This window comes from Bubalus kerabau, chromosome 4 (assembly GCF_029407905.1).
Source record: "Bubalus kerabau isolate K-KA32 ecotype Philippines breed swamp buffalo chromosome 4, PCC_UOA_SB_1v2, whole genome shotgun sequence".
NCBI classification, from domain to species: domain Eukaryota; kingdom Metazoa; phylum Chordata; class Mammalia; order Artiodactyla; family Bovidae; genus Bubalus; species Bubalus kerabau.
In genome coordinates, this window is record NC_073627.1 from 56,560,229 (window position 1) to 56,575,936 (window position 15,708).

The 15,708-nt window shown below is 51.1% G+C and overlaps 1 protein-coding gene across 1 annotated transcript in view; it reads right to left on the reverse strand.

Annotated features, from left to right (window-relative positions):
- The window catches only part of AKAP1 (A-kinase anchoring protein 1), a 36,398-nt gene extending 25,701 nt beyond the window's left edge, over positions 1–10,697 (reverse strand). The window contains exon 1 of the mRNA XM_055577554.1: positions 10,567–10,697. The gene's annotated coding sequence lies outside the window, so the exon portion shown is untranslated. The remainder of the gene's footprint in view (positions 1–10,566) is intronic.
- Positions 10,698–15,708: the final 5,011 nt, after the last annotated feature.

Genomic DNA, 15,708 nt, shown 5'->3' on the forward strand with positions numbered 1-15,708 from the left:
CACTCAACTTCAGGTGATAAAATCAGCATCTCCTACAAAAACCTTCCCACTGCATCCCTGAACGACGATGTCACATCCATCCTGCCCCTGATCCCTGGCTTCTGGCAACCTTCTTGCTTTACCAGTGAATTCTGACAGGTCTCTGAGAACGGTGACAGATCAGGTGCCAGGGTAGTGCTCCCAGGCACACGGAGTTCCCACCCACGACCAGAGAACACAAGACTGCCCCAAAGATATGAAGGTGTGCTTGGACAGCAAGCTCACCTGAAAGCTGTTAAGGACGGCACATGCCTTCAAAAGGAGTCAGAAAAGATGCTGAGGAGAGGCAAAAGACGCAAAGAGGGAATACGACACGACTTCCCCAGTGGCAGCCAGTGCAACAGGACTAACTCAGAAATGACCTAACGCATAAGCTAATTTCTACTCAACAAAAAATTCATTGGTGCCAACAAGGTACAAAGTTCAGCGGGGCACAGACACGAACCAGACAGAAACACGGCCTTCTTCCAAGCCTGTCGGTTTCTTTGGGGGAAAATCCCCCAGTGACCTCTTCCTCAGTTGGCCCGGTACTGCCACTGACCAAGTGACAGGTTCAGCCCAAGAGGGAATCAAGGGTTCTGGTTGTGGTGGGGGGGGATCTGGCCACCAGATGTCCCAAATTGAACTGTCCCAGGGTAAGAGAAGACAGGAGCATGAACAGCAGCACTGAGCCAGTCAAGCGGGGCAGGGTGCCCGTTCAGCACGCAGACTTTCGCTCCCGCCACTACCTGGTACCCAAATCTGGATCCGCTCTCATTCCAACTACTCCGAGAGTAAAGCCGTCTTTTGCGGGCGTGGTATTGATAGAAGGGATCTGAGGGCCTGGCTTTCTCTGCCGTCTTTCCACCAACCCTTTGCCTTCAGCCACACAGCCCCAACTCCTGCCTTCAAAGGGGCTTGTCCTTGTGCTCAGAGCAGCTTGCTTCTGGTTGGCTGCCCACCTTTGCACACGTCCTCACCAAGACAAGGGAGTAAAACCAGAAAGGAGAGGAAGGAAACAACACCAGAGAAGGGGAGGAGGAGGTTCCAGGACGCAGGGGCCCGGGGATGCTGAGCACGCGGTGAGCATGAGAGGAGCTTCCCACCAGTGGACTGCAGTGGCCAAGGCCCAGGGGAGAGCCAGAGGCTGGAAAGAGATTCAAAGAACACCAAGCTAAAGAAACACAGGAAATCAACTAGGGGAAGAGGAGGAAGGGAGAAGACCAGAGAGGAAACTCGGAGAAGCTAGAACTCTGCAGCCATGGCAATATAAATACCACAACCCTGTAACGTGACCAAATGCTGAGCTGCCCCTCTACTGAGACGATGAGGGGGAAAATGGAGAGGAATGGGCCAAGTCCGTATCTTCCAGAGTAGAAAAACAAAACAGACAGCACTTTTTAAAAGGAAGGAAGGAAAAAAATAAAGTAGTACACTGCTTAGAAACAGATCCGGCCCTCCTTACCCATGGACGCAGAACCCAAGGACAGAGCCTACAGGGCCATGAATGTGCACGGGTTTCGATCTGCGGAGGTCTGGACCCGACCCCCCAGGAGACCCAGAGGCTGCCCTGCAGAAGTACTTGGGAGGGAGGCCAGCCCCCTCCAGAAGGGGTCAGGACAGGTGGGCGAACACTCTGGGCAAAGGGCTGTTCTTTCAAACCTTAGCAGAGTCAAGTCAAATCCTTCTACAAGCAACCCTATGATAAATTAACATGCTCCTAAGTATTAACTACAGTGGATGTTCTATTACCATACAACTTTTACCTATATGATTAATATGTATCAGTGCTAATCCATCTATGTACAAACTTACACTGCTTTATTTTCAAATACTGATAGCAGTCTTGCTTCAAGAAACCCCCAACTGCCTCCTGACACACAGCAACAATCAGAAGGAGAACAGGCTTACTGAGGGCAAGCTAGCCTCAGGCAGCAGAACCCCTCAGAGCCAGCAGTTTAATAAAGACTAAAGACCCACAGAGAGCCAGGTTCCACTGCAGATGGGGGAGCCCTCAGGAAGCAAAGATAGAGGGAGGGGTAGGGAGTCACATTTCAGGTAATAAGATAACACTGCAGAGATGTGGGAACCTCTGTAAGAAACCCGCAGCCTCTCAACAGAGGACTGAGCCCTGGGCATCCCACCGTGCAATGGATTAACCACACTCCTGTGCATCCTTATTGTCACCCTGCTTATGTAACTTACACGCAGAGCACATCATGAGAAACGCTGGGCTGGAAGAAGCACAAGCTGGAATCAGGATTGCCGGGAGAAATATAAGATACGCAGATGACACCACCCTTATGGCAGAAAGTGAAGAGGAACTAAAAAGCCTCTTGATGAAAGTGAAAGAGCAGAGTGGAAAAGTTGGCTTAAAGCTCAACATTCAGAAAACGAAGATCATGGCATCCAGTCCCACCACTTCATGGGGAATGGATCGGGAAACAGGGGAAACAGTGTCAGACTTTATTTTGGGGGCTCCAAAATCACTGCAGATGGTGACTGCAGCCACAAAATTAAAAGACGCTTACTCCCTGGAAGGAAAGTTATGACCAACCTAGACAGCATATTAAAAAGCAGAGACATTACTTTGCCAACAAAGGTCCATCTAGTCAAGGCTATGGTTTTTCCAGTGGTCATGTATGGATGTGAGAGTTGGACTGTGAAGAAAGCTGAGCGCCAAAGAATTGATGCTTTTGAACTGTGGTGTCAGAGAAGACTCTTGAGAGTCCCTTGGACTGCAAGGAGATCCAACCAGTCTATCCTAAAGGAAATCAGTCTGAACATTCATTGGAAGAACTATGCTGAAACTGCAATCCTTTGGCCACCTGATGTGAAGAGCTGACTCACTGGAAAAGACCCCAATGCTGGGACAGATTGAGGGCAGGAGGAGAAGGGGATGACAGAGGATGAGATGGTTGGATGGCATCACCGACTCAATGGATATGGGTTTGGGTGGACTCAGGGAGTTGGTGATGGACAGGGAGGCCTGGCGTGCTGCAGTCCATGGGGTCCCAAAGAGTCGGACATGACTGAGTGACTGAACTGAACGGCATCCTGAATGGTACCAGCTGGGAGAGCTGAGAAAGTGTTGTGTAGTTTAAACGAGGAGCCCGGGCCGAGGAAAGCCAGGTGAAGCCCGCCCGGGAGAGGGGGAGCTTTAGCTCTAAACAGCATGGTCAGTGAAGGTCTCTGCAGAGGTGGCAGCAGCGTGAACAGCAAGGAGCAGCTCTGCCAAGACCTAAGAGGATGGGAAAGGAGGGGGAGAAGTTCCAGCAGGGAGAAGCCAGGCCAGAGTCCTGCGGCAGTCACAAGCCTGGCTGACTCAAGAGCCGGCCAGAAGCAGAGGGCAGGGCAGGACTAAGGGCTGCTGCCCGAGGAGCCATTCCCAGCACCGCTGGGCAGACGCCGAGCTAAAGCTCACCCAACTCCCTCCAGAGAGGGCGCCCCAAGAGCCACAGGACTGCAGGTTCTTAATAAACAGAAGCTGACTGCAGAATCCATTCCAGGACAGAGCGCCCCTGCGGCTGGTAGCACAGCAGGGACGCTGTGACAAGAGGTTCCCTCAGCAAATTCATCTGCCAGGAAGCCCCGGGGGCACACCCCTTATTACCCTTGGGGAACTGGAACTAAGCTCTTACCCTCAGCCCTTCACACCTTCAAACGAATCTGTCAGAATAAGGGGGCCCAGGCCCCCTCCACAGAGGGGGGTTGGGGACAGAGGGCAGCAACGGACAGACAGACACAGGCACAGACAGACACACACATATACGCAGCCCCACAGAAGCCCTTGCCACTTCTTTCAATCAGACTTTGCGAAAACAATCTTGTCTCCAGCCAACATAAACCATAGGCAACAGAGGACCTTATATGGCTCGAAGCTTCCTTAATCAGAAACAGGGAGAGGGGCTGGAGCCGGCAGCTCCGAGTCAGAGGAAAGAAGGAGCGAGGGAGGAGCAGGGTGAGGAAGGAGGGCAATGAGGGACAAAACGTATCCGTCAGCCCCCTTTTTCGTCTCTTTTGGGCCTCAGTGACTCCCCAGGAAGAATTCCCCGTGAATGGCATGAGCTCCCCTTCCCTCGTGGTTTTCTTCTGGCTTAAGCCAGAGGACGCCGGTTTCCAGGCTGCGGTTCTTCAGTGGCCGGTCCTCAGGCTGGGTGACTTCCCATGGAAACAGAACCCAGCCGCTGGGTTGTCCTTCCCCAGGATGGCAGTCCTGACCTACAAGTGTCCGCTCAGAGGACTGCCTGGGTCACATGTCTGCCTGCCCAGAAGAAAGGGCTGGGTCCCTGCCACAGGTCCCGATAGAAGTGGCAGCCCCGGGGACCTCATGAGTGGCCACTCCCACACCCATGGCGGTCTCTAGGGGGCTTTCTCCCTCTTCCTCCCTGATTGAGAGAGGCGGCGGCTTTGGCGCTAGGACCTGCCCCACACACTGAAGCCGCACGCACTTGGCCCTCCTAAAGGAACCACCTGCTAAAAATAGCATGACAGCACATGCTTGGCCGGGCAGGCCGCACCAAAGTCAAAGGACAAAGCGAGGAGGTTATTCTCAGGCCCAGCCCATGCAGCTCCGGGCAAGCCACTCCTTTCTCTTTGGAGAGACAGGAAGGGGGAGGTGAGTGGGGTGGAAATCCACAGGGCGGGGGATGGGGGTGGAAACCTGTCCTCCAAGCCAAGGCTGGAGGGAAGTGATGGGGGCGGTGGGGCGGCCTCCTCCAACAGGGACCAGGCTGCTCTGGGCTGCAGCCTGCTTGAGGGCCAGGGGACCGTCCTGTGACCCTGTGCAAGGTCTGACAGGCCACACTATTATTAGCCAAGGACTGAGTGGCTTCACGACAGCCTTTTCAGCCAGGTGACTGAACTAAGCCATAGAGTCTTCAGAGCAGTTTTCCAGGCCCTAAGGCAGGGCTACCTCACTTAGGAGGCTGTCTGCTCTTAGTCACTGCCATTATTGTGCAGCTTGAAGGCACTGGACGGTTGCATAATTCTGATGATAAACACACTGGAAATATAAGGGCGTTAAAGATCCTTAACTCCCGTTTCCCGTAAAATAACATTGAAAGAAATGAGATACAAATACCTCCCTCCTAGGGCTGAATGAGGCTGGAATGATCTAACAGTCTGACTCAGTTTGTGGGATAAATAAATTTACGTTTTAAAAGCCTGGTTTCACTTTCTGGATGAGGATGGAGGGGTAACAGGGCAGTTAATAAAGAGCCCCAGAGGGCCTGACCCAGCCCAGCTCTGTGTCCTGCAATCAGCTTCCTTTTCACAGAGCCTTGGCTTCCACATACACAAAACTAGAAATTCTTAACCTCATAGGGATGAGAGAGAATAAAAAGGGATAATGTGCAAAAACCCTCCTAAGTTATCAGGTATACAGCAGATGCTCAATAAATGCCTTATACATCTTCTGTCAGGCTCCAAGAAAAGAGTTCACAGTATATGCTGAAGGCCAGTCTAGCAGGGTTCAAACCAAGCACACCCAGGACTAGATGAGGGGCATATGGAAATAAAGCCTGCTCCCCAGAGCCAGACCCACACCAAGACTTGGGGATCCCCACTGGAAACCAACTCTCCCCAAAGCCTTCGGTAAAGACAGGCTTCCTACCGCTCAGACGGCCTGCCGGGACAGAATGAAAATGATACTCGTCTGTAAGGTGCGCGCAACCTGGCTTAGAAAGGCCCACGCTGGGATCCTGCAAAAGTCACCAGGCCACTGAAGGACCAAACAGCAAGTCTGCTGACATGATGACCAAGGCCAATGAGCACAGGCCTTGGAGAACTAGCAAGGACCTTTACGATGATGAACAGTCTCTCGAGCCAAGATGGCTTTCCAAAGGCTTAGCATCCGGCCCTTCGCTTCTCTCTCCCATCCCCAGACCCCTTGCTACACGCCTCTCTCAAACTGTTTCATAATTGATCAATGACCTCCAAACTGGCAGACCAGAACTTGCTTCTGAACATGCCATGGAGAGAGTTGATAAATAACTTGTCACCAAAGATGTTCGGTTTGTGGAATATAGAAGACTAAGGCCAAACACGTGATACTTTACAAGGCGAGACAATGAAGCTCTTAGAGTTGGGCAAAGAACTAAGACCAGTGCTGTCCAACAGAGCCTTCTGTGATGATGAAAACGTTCCTGATCTGCACTGTCCAGTACCGCAGCCTTGGGCCACATGAAGCTATGTGAGCATGTGAAATGTGACTAATGTCACCAAGGAGCTAATTCTTAAAATTTCCTTAATGCTTTAAAAAGCTTAAATTTAACTAGCCACCCATAACTAGTAGCTATCTATAGGACAGGCAGCTCTACACCCTCACCCCTAAGGATGGATTCAGGAAAATAAAGATATAGTAAGAAATAAAAACATTTAATACAGTAGCACCTGAGAGCTAAGTGAACTTCAAATGCACTTAAAACAGTGGATTGACTTTTTTTTTTTTTTTTTTTTAGTCTTTGGCTAGTACTATCCTCAGAGAAGGCAATGGCACCCCACTCCAGTACTCTTGCCTGGAAAATCCCATGGATGGAGGAGCCTTGTGGGCTGCAGTCCATGGGGTCGCTAAGAGTTGGACAGGACTGAGCGACTTCACTTTCACTTTTCACTTTCATGCACTGGAGAAGGAAATGGCAACCCACTCCAGTGTTCTTGCCTGGAGAATCCCAGGGACGGGGGAGCCTGGTGGGCTGCCGTCTATGGGGTCGCACAGAGTTGGACACGACTGATGTGACTTAGCAGCAGCAGCAGCAGTACTATCCTGGCATCCCTGGCCCAAACATACCCCACCCTGCAGGCAACTCCACCTCCCAGCAGCTGTAAGGGGGAGACTAACTCCAGGGCTCCCAGAAGCACAATCTGCATGCATTTCATGCTGACTAACTTTATTTCCCCAGCTGCAGAAACTGAGACCTGCCCAGAACTCCAGCCAGGTTTCAGTCTTGAAAGCTGTAGAGACCTCAACCTCCACCCCACCCTGCCACCCCTAATCAAGACTCCTGTTAGCTAACCCCTCAGGGATGAAACAAGCCCTCAGCACTGCTCAGCTTTACTTCCAGAACTTTCCTGGGGCCCTGCTCTGTTCCCAAGTGCATGGGCCTCAGTGAGGACCAGCACTGCCAGATGGGGACAGCAAGTTTAGTATCAACTTCTGCAAACTTACTCAGCTGAACTGTGGAAACATTCAGATGGCAAGAACTGAACAGAACAAAGACCACTTAGCAGAACCATACAGGAGAGGAAGAGGACACCTTGAAAGGTCCATAAGACTGAAAGCCAGTCCTCAGAATGCTGAACGGCAACACACACTCCTTTTACTGCAACAATCTGCTTAGGAAGCAGCAGACAGAAAAGGTGAAAACCCCATAGACTTGACGACTCCTTGTTCTTCTCACAAAAGCCCTCCAGAGGACTGAGTGTAAGTTCAAACCCAAATTTAGTCAGTTTCTCTATCCTTCAATTTGTATTTTCATTTGCCACTGAAACAATCCCGAATGGCCTCCAGCTTCACTCTCCTCAACTGTACTCAGAAGTGTGAGGATTAAAGGATCAGGGAGGTGCCTGCTTGTAACTCTATCAAGGAAAAGGCGCCCCCTAAATTTTAGCTTCTGTCTCCACAAGTGACTTCTCCAGCCACTCTGTCCTACCCAGAGCACTGTCCTTGTTCTGCATTGCCCAAGTTTAAAATTAGGCATGAGGGCCAGGAGGTTTGCTCAGTGAGAATGCCACACACAATCGGTACTTGATGTTAATAATCAAAGGTGAAATCTGTGTGAGGCATTACATCAGAAAGGGATGTAGATGAAAACACATGCCCTAGGAATGAAGGTCTGGGATTAAAATATATCCCACACAGATTAGCAACTCAAATAGTATCAGATGATTTTAACGGGCTAAGAGGCCCATAAGGACCAACCTCCTCCCCAGAGGGGATAAACTCCCTAGATAGCAGGGTGAAGGCATTAACTCACACCCAAACATCCCCACCATAGCACAACAGTCCACACTGCAGAGAAGACCCCTCATTCAAGACTCACAAGGAAGATTAGGAAGGAAGCACTTGGGGAGAATGCGCTGGAAAGCACCAGCTCACCAGGCACGTGGCTTGAGCCAGGAGGCTGGCTGGCAATGTGTAGGAAGCCAATTTTTCCTCCTTCCAACCAAGTTTCCAGGTGAGAGGTTGGGGAATCGAGTCCTTTTATTAATATTCAAGTCACTTAACAGATTCAAGAGAAACAGAGTCTGTCTGAGAGACTCATGAGAAGGAGGGAAAAAAAAAATAATGTGTGAGTACCCAACATGTGCCAGGCACAGCGCCGCGCCCCACAAATATTATCTCAATTTGTCTTGAGGATGAAAGAAGACTGAAAAGCTTAAAACTAGCCTACACCCACAAACGGTGATTTTGACCTGGCCTGGGTTCAACACCCAAGAATAATCTGCATTACTAGGTAGAATAAATTACTTTAAAATATTTACGCTGAGCAACCTTATTCTGGAGACATATCTCCTTGGCACCTGAGCTGCCACTTCAACAAACATCCTCACCGACACCCTACAGTGGCCAAGTACTTCCTAGAAACTGCTGGGCGGAAGCACAGATAATCCAAGAGCTAGACAGTAGACCAGTCTCACTCACAGGCTGGGAGGGGATCAGTTATCTGCGACTTCAGGGGCCTTCGCCTGAGAATATGTGTGACAATACAGCCTATTTAATTCAGATAGGCACCAAGGCTTCAATGATTTGCATACCTGTAGGATCCAGAGAACCTACTATAGCCCAAGGCCATTCTTCATCTAAATGCACACCCAGGAATTACTTCCCAGAACCCATAAAACAAGTTCAGAAGTTAGAGGAAAGGTTCAACACAAGTCAAAAAAAGCTCCCCCAAGACTACTTCACTTGTCTCCAGTGCTAAGAATGTCTTAAATCATCAGCAGGGGGATCCCCTGAACTTCAAGAACAGAGGAATTTGACAGACGGGCACGTCATGCTCCCCTCTCTTCACTTCAAAGGTGCTCTGTACCTTTAAGAGCAAAGGGGATGGGCAGTGCTAAGAGCTCAAACTTCTAATTAGAATTTAAAAGAAAATTATTTGGAAGGACTTAGTTCCAAGAATGTGGCAGCAAAGTAAGGTTACTAATTCCCAGAATTGACAGCTTTTTGTGAATGGGATTTCTTTATCAATAATGTCGACAAAGGAGGTGGGGGTATTGGAGAACAAACCAACCAACAAGATATGACTGTACCTAGTGTCCAGCAACCCAGATTAACCTATAGGAGATACATTTAAACACCAGACAGCCTGTACTTCCCCAGGGGAAAGACAGCTAGTTCAACCTCAGGGCTCTGCCCATACACCCGACACGGCTTGAGAGGCCTCCTCTGACACCTGGAGTTATGTACACCCGGCTGGTGTTAGCGGAGGACGAGGGGGCAAGAAGGCGCCCGCCAACCTCGTCATCTCCGCGGGAAAGGGGGACCGCGAAACGCGCAGTTTTCCCAGCCAGTCGACTGGGCACCACCTGCCACCCTCAGCTCCGGTCCTTCTCTGGGCCTCCTCCAGGGGTGGGAAATAGGAGCGACCGTACCCAAAGTGGCATAATACAGGAGAGCTGGTGAAAGCTCGCCCCCGAGGCATCCAGACCAAAGCCTGCCCACGCACACTGGGACCTGTGACCCCGAAACCAGCGTGCTCCCCCCGGGCCACCCCGGGGAGCCAGGTCAGCCGGCGCCCAGGGCGGCACGCCTCCGTCTCCCCGGACTCCCTGTAAAGGGGCTGGGAGAGCTTGTCCTCGAGAGACACCAAGCCTTCGATACCAGGACCCTAAACCTCCCTCCTCCCGCAACAGGGTTCCAAGCACAGCCGATCTCCGAGCTCAGCCTCGCGGTCCCGCAGACCGAGACCCCGTGCCCTGAGTTCGCCGCGTGCCGCTCCCAGGGGCTGGGCTGCCCGCTCGGGTGTGCCACCGCCGAGCCTCGGTGCGGCGAAACCCGGGGCACGACGGGAGAGCCCAGAAGTTGGGGGGAGCTCTCTGAAGTGACCAGCTCAGCTCCAACCCCGGAGGGGGCGGGGGAAGGGCGCCCGCGGGCCTTCGGACACTCCCGCGCCCTTGTGAGCACCTGGCCCTGCCCGCCGCCGCCGCCTCTCCCGGCGCAGGCCGGGCGCACGCGACCTTTGAAAGGGAAACGCGCGCGAGGCCGGGCGACCTTGGGTGGGACGCATTGGCGTCCGCGCCCCGGGAGGGTGTGAGCCGCAGCTCGCGGAAAGTTAAGCCGCGGAGAGGCGTACGGAGCGCCGCGCCCGCGATTCCCGCCCCCCGGGGACGAGGACGCGCGCGGGGGCCCGCGAGGCTGCCGAGGGCGGCCGCGGCCGGTCACCAGAGACGCGTCAGGCGGGGCCCGGCGGAGCTCGCGGGCGGCGGGAGGGAGAGGGCCTGCTTGACAGGCGGCGACGGCCCGGCCGCCTCAGCGCCGCCCCGACGGCGCCGCCCCCGGGGCCCCCGCAGGTGCTCCCCGTTTCACCGGCGGCTCCCACTCACCGCTGCTCGGCCCCCGTCAGGGTGCAGAGTCCTCGCGCCGCCGCCGCCGCCGTCCCCCGGCCCCCCGGCCCCCGCCTCTACCGCGCGGCCCCTCAGCGCAGCGTTCTGACCGCTCCCCCACGTGCTCGGCCGGGCCAGGGGAACACAGACACATTAAATACCGAGGACGCGCGGCGACGTGCCCGCGGCGCGACGCAGGCCCCGCCCCCCGCCCTCGTGCCCCCACGCCGGCCCGCCACCCCTGCGCGTGCGCGCCGCTCCTGGCCGCGCCAGAGGGGGCGCGGTCTAGAGCGTTTCGCCGCCGCCCGCCGCTCGCCACCGCCCGCCGCCGCCGCTGGGCGCTGCCCGTGCTCTCGCGAGATGAGCTGTCGTCTCGGTGGGGCTCGGGAGACAGGCCGCGCTGGATGCTCTGGGACGCTTCTCGCGCGTTTCCGTCGGTGAAGCTCCGAGCTCTGTGCCGCTTCGCCCGCCTCGGCCGCGGACGGTCTCCGGGGCTAGTGAGACCGTCTGCCTGCCTCGGGAGGCCCCTGAAACAGGCAGAGGGGCCGCTGGTGGGCAGCGCCTCCCTCGCCTTCACTTAAATAGATATATTCAGTGTGATTCATCATTGCATTGTACGTGATTTGGTGATATTTAATAATTGCACGATAATAACTGCATAATGGGAGAAGGCAATGGCACCCCACTCCAGTACTCTTGCCTGGGAAATCCCACGGACGGAGGAGCCTGGTAGGCTGCAGTCCATGGGGTCGCTAAGAGTCGACACGACTGAGCGACTTCACTTTCACTTTTCACTTTCATGCATTGGAGAAGGAAATGGCAACCCACTCCAGTGTTCTTGCCTGGAGAATCCCAGGGACGGAGAAGCCTGGTGGGCTGCAGTCCATGGGGTCGCACAGAGTCGGACACGACTGAAGTGACTTAGCAGCAACTGCATAATGGGAGTGCCCGTCACAACTCAAATGTCACTTTTGCCCCTTTTCGAAGTGACACACTTTGCTCTAAAGACGGTTGGGATTTGGAATAATTCTTGCCAAGAGGAAACTTAGGAAAATAAATTGCGCCCCCCCAACCGCCGGTACAGGTGGACAGGGTAGGGTTCCAGCTGGACAGGGAAGTGGGGACAGGAAATGAAAAAAGTTCATATAAGTTCATATTACTTATGAACATGCTTAATCCTCCCTAGTTTTCAAATACAAATTTAAATGATGATATAACATTTGCCTATTGAGTTGTAAGTATAAATTCATATATATATATATGTAAATATGAATCCCAATTGTATGATGTTATTAGGGACAGGAGGGAAACAATTAGGAAAGAAGTAATAAGAAGAGACCTATTTTAATTTCTGTGGTTCAAAAAGGCCTGAGGTGAAATTTAAACTGAAACCTGCCTGATGAGAAGGAGCCCATCTAGCAAATTGTACTTAAGAGTTGGATTGGGAAGTATTCCTGCAGAGGCAGCTACATTGCCTGTGTTTCAGCAAACAGCGTCTGATGAACTAGATTAGTGTGAATGGACTGCAGTGAGGTGAGGAGAGTGCTGGAGAAGGTTGGAGGACTGACAAGGGAAGGGTTTTTTTGGAGGGTGAGGGAACTGGGTCAGTTTATAAACCATAGTGAAGCTTTGATTTTGTTTTACTCTGTTCAGCTCCCGGGCATGCTTCTGTTCTACCCCAGGGCCTTTGCACTAGTTATTCCCTCCCACTGGAATATTCTGCAGAATTCAACTCTCTCACCTCTTTCAGCTCCTACTCAGTCTCAGTGAAACCTTCCTCAGAGACCCTGTTTAATAACTGTAAACACACACACACACACAATTCCCTGCCCCTTCACACCTTCTTAATTTTTCTTCACGGCATTTACCGCAATCTACATACTATTTCTTTTCCTGAATGGAGGCATTGTTGAGGGTAGAGCACAGAGAGGGCACTCAGTAAAAATGTTTAGTGAATGAATGGGAGGCCATAAAGAGGATGAAGTAGAGAGTGACACTGTAATTTCTGCTTTGAAATGGGAGCTGTAACTGTTGCGGAAAGGACAGGCTAGAGCAGGGTGTCCCCAACCTCCAGGCTACAGAGGTACCTCCTTTCGGATCAGCGGTGGCATTAGATTAGAAATAAAGTGCACAATAAATGTAATGCATTTGAATCATCCTGGACCCATGGCCCCCCACCCCCACCAATTTGTGGAAAAGCACTCTTCCATGAAAACAGCCCTGGGTGCCAAAAAAGTTGGGGACCGATGGACTAGAGGAAGACTGGCACAGAAAAAATGAGACCAGTTGGGAGGCCGGTACAGAGGTTCAGATGAAAAATTATGTGGCCTGAGGCAAGAGCCATGGCAGTGAACCAGAAGAGAGACGCTTTGGACTCAAGGTAGGTTTTAGAAGTAGTAGCGACGAGGCTGGCTCATGTCATGGACAGTAAAGAAGAGGGAACCGGGCTTCCTCTGGCCTGGATTATGGGTGTGAAGTGGGTGCAACTGACCCAGATGGGGGCAGAGAATCATTCGTTTCCTTTTGGGCCCATTAAGTCTAAGGAGAGACTTAGACTTAGACTTTCCATTGGTTGGACCGATGGAAAGTTCTGGTCCAACAGATGTAGATTTTTGTCACTGCAAATTATAAAAGTGGCCCTCTGGTTTTCGACATCTCGTACATTTTTATGAATGTTTTTTGTTTGACTCAGCTTTCAGTTCTGGGTCTTTGTTGTGAAGTTTCTGAGCCTGTCTTAAAACTGAGTGAGGGCTTGATACCTGACCACAGGGAATTTCATCAAAACATCCTCAAACGTGCTTTCATCAAAAGCAGTCCAGGGTCTAAGACTTGTTTAAGACTCCGCACTTCCAATGCAGGGGACATTCGTTCAGTCTCTGGTTGGGAACTTAAGATCCCGCATGCACCTGAGCCCCACTCCCTACCATCCTGCTCACAATAAAGTCTGACCCTCGTCAAAAAAAAAAAAAAAAAAAAAGATCCCATATGCAGCTCAGCTCTGCCAAACAAACAACCAAAAACCAAAAACATCATCTTGTGAGGCTCTCTTTAAGCATGAGTCAGTTGTCTTCTCCCAGCAACCTCTCCAACGTCAAGGGCATGTGTTTGAGAAATGCCTGCCTTTCCTACTGGAAGCGTCTACAGAGAGAACTTTTTCAGTGCTAACAAATATGAACTGTCTCCTTTACGGGTAATACAGTGAAGGAGTGGCTTTCCTCCTTCAGTCTAACTGAATGAACAAGTGAAACTAACCTCTCCGACTCTCCATTCTGCTCCCTGTTCGCGTAACTGCAGAGCATTTGATTCTGCCCTGGACCGTGTGTGTCTGCAGGAAAGAATAAATTATTTCCTTCCAGAGAAGTCAGTGGAAAGATGTGACAGGTAAAAACACTGACGGCTGGTACTTAAATGAGCACTTAATACCCAGTGCTGTGCACTTCACCTTATTCTAACCTCCCCCACCCTCATTCGTACAGAAGTAGAGACAGTAGTTTTTTTTTTTTAAACTGGAGGGTCATTTCTCTACAATGTTGTGTTGGTTTCTGCCATACAACAACAGTGAATCAATCAGAAGTATATACCTGTGTCCCCTCTCTCTGGAAACTTCCTCCCACCCCCCACCCCTTCTCACCCCTCTAGGTTGACCCAGAGCACTGGGTTCAGCTTCCTGTGTCACACAGCAGCTTTCCACTCGCTATCTGTTTTACATATGGTAATATATTTGTTTCAGTGCAACCCAATCAATTCATCCCGCCCGCTCCTGCCCCTGCTAAGTGCCCAAGTCTGTCCTCTAGGTCTGCATCTGTATCCCTGCCCTCCAAACAGACTCATCAGTACCATTTTTCTAGGTTCTATATATATGTGTGTTAATATATGATATGTGTTTTTCTTTTTCTGTCTTACTTCATTCTATATAACCACCTCTAGGTTCATCTACATTACTAGAACTGGCTCAAATTCATTCTTTTTTATGGCTGAATGATATTTCACTGTATATATGCACCACAACTTCTTTATCCATTCATCTGTTGATGGACATCTAGGTTGCTTCTATGACCTGGATATTGTAAATAGTGCTTCAGTGAAATTTGGGGCAACTGTGTCTTTTTGAATTATGATTTTCTCAGGGTAGTAGTGGGATTGCCCAGTAGTTGGATTGTTGGGTAAGAAAGCTGACCGCGGAAGAATTGATGCTTTTGAACTGTGGTGTTGGAGAAGACTCTTGAGAGTCCCTTGGACTCCAAGGAGATCCAACCAGTCCATTCTAAAGGAGATCAGCCCTGGGTGTTCTTTGGAAGGAATGATGCTAAAGCTGAAACTCCAGTACTTTGGCCACCTCATGCGAAGAGTTGACTCATTGGAAAAGACTCTGATGCTGGGAGGGATTGGGGGCAGGAGGAAAAGGGGATGACAGAGTATAAGATGGCTGGATGGCATCACCGACTTGATGGACGTGAGTCTGAGTGAACTCCGGCAGTTGGTGATGGACAGGGAGGCCTGGAGTGCTGCGATTCATGGGGTCGAAAAGAGTCGGATACGACTGAGCGACTGAACTGAACTGAACTGAACTGATGGTAGTTTTATTCCTAGTTTTTTAAGGAATCTCCATACTGTCTTCTATAGTGGCTGTCTTCATCTACATTCCCACCAACAGTGCAAGAGGGTCCCCTTTCCTCCACATCCTCTCCAGCATTTATTGTTTGTAGATCTTTTGAGGATGGCCATTCTGACCAGAGTAAGGTGATACCTCATTGTAGTTTTGATTTCCATTTCTCTAATAATGAGTGATGTTGAGCATTTTTTTCATGTGTTTATTGGCCATCTGTATGACAGACCAAATTTTTAACTTGAGAAATCTGACTCAGAACCCATGGATTAACCAGTTCACTATACTAGAGGCAGATCTAGGAGTCCAGAAAGTAGTTTTATACAGGAGCGTGTCTGCTATGGATTGAAGTGTGACCCTGTCCCCTCCCCAGCGAGGAAGTCCTAACCCCCAGTACCTCCGAGTGTGACTTCACTTGGAAATAGAGCCGTTGCAGATGTAATCAGTTGTGCTGAGGTGGTATTGGAGTAGATTGGACCCCTAACGCAAAATGATTGGTGTCCTTATAAGAAGATGGCCTTGTGAAGACAGGGGAA